The sequence below is a fragment of the Trachymyrmex cornetzi genome, unplaced genomic scaffold (assembly GCF_001594075.2).
Source record: "Trachymyrmex cornetzi isolate Tcor2-1 unplaced genomic scaffold, Tcor1.1 scaffold461, whole genome shotgun sequence".
Taxonomy (NCBI): domain Eukaryota; kingdom Metazoa; phylum Arthropoda; class Insecta; order Hymenoptera; family Formicidae; genus Trachymyrmex; species Trachymyrmex cornetzi.
In genome coordinates this window covers 118,524-119,818 of record NW_017299412.1, presented here as the reverse complement: position 1 = coordinate 119,818, position 1,295 = coordinate 118,524, and positions in this window count along the sequence as shown.

The window sequence follows — 1,295 nt, the reverse complement described above, 5'->3', positions numbered from 1 at the left end:
AGAAGAAAATAAATTATTTTCGCCTCTTGCAACTTTTCTTTAAAGTTCATAGTATTTGAGTAAAAAATTATTAAGTACCAATATTTGGCAATTTCATTAATTAATATCATGTTATCTACTGCGAAAATTGCAAAATGGTAGAGGACTTTTCTACTCAGTTTAGTCTGCTCTATCTACACAAAAGTGATTGGTACAAAAGGTCGGGACACCCTGTATACATCTGAAAGTTATGTAAATAAGATTATACTTTTTTTACTAGAAATTTAACTGCCTATTACAGTTGGAGCTGGATCTTCGTTACTATTTAATAATTCAATCTTAAATTACTAATATATACTATATATGTACTTGCATATATACCATATTGTAGTCTTTTTCTAACTGCGCGCCGAATTGTTTTTCCGGACTAAATAAACTCAATTAAAACTACTCTAGTAATCGCAAATTAAATTGACAAGCAATTTAATAATTTGATGCTACATCCAAATATTTTTTGCAATAAATTTATTAACAGTTTTTATATATTAACATCTTTATAATATATGATGCTTGATGGTAGCATCAAATTATTAAATTGCTTGTCAATTTAATTCGCGATTACTAGAGTAATCGCGTTTTAATTGCGTTTATTTAGTCCGGAAATATCCAGCTCCGACCGTAATAGGCAGTTAAATTTCTAATATTAATTGAGTTTCTCAAATATACGGTCAAAAAATATAAATATATTATATTTTTTTTTTATGTATTTTATTTATTTTAATTGTTATTATATTTATTTTAAAAATGAAAATTTTTTTGACGATAAAGTTTACATTTCTCTTGTATAAGTACTTAAAATATTCACATAAAATAATTTATGCAAAGTTTTATTGCGATTCACTGATTATAGGGTAAGGTTGCCGAAATCGCACCACTTTTCATATAAAGGCTTATAACTCGGAAGGATATTCTCAATTTTTTTGCGGCGTAATAAACTGCAAGCTTTTCCCTTTCATATGTAATTTTTTCAGATTTTTTTTGTATTATTATAATATTTTAAATGAAGATTTTTTACATATTTGTAAATAGTGCGATTTTGGAAATACGTTGCCTAAATCGCACCATAGGTTGTTGAAATCGCACTTCTATTACAATATACATTTATAATATATATTTTTACAATATATTTATGACCGTATATTTGAGAAATCTCAAATAATATAACTCAATTAATACTAGAATGTAACGGCCTATTACGGTTGAAGCTGGATCTTCGTTGCTTTAAATAATTCAATCTTGAATTACTAATATATACT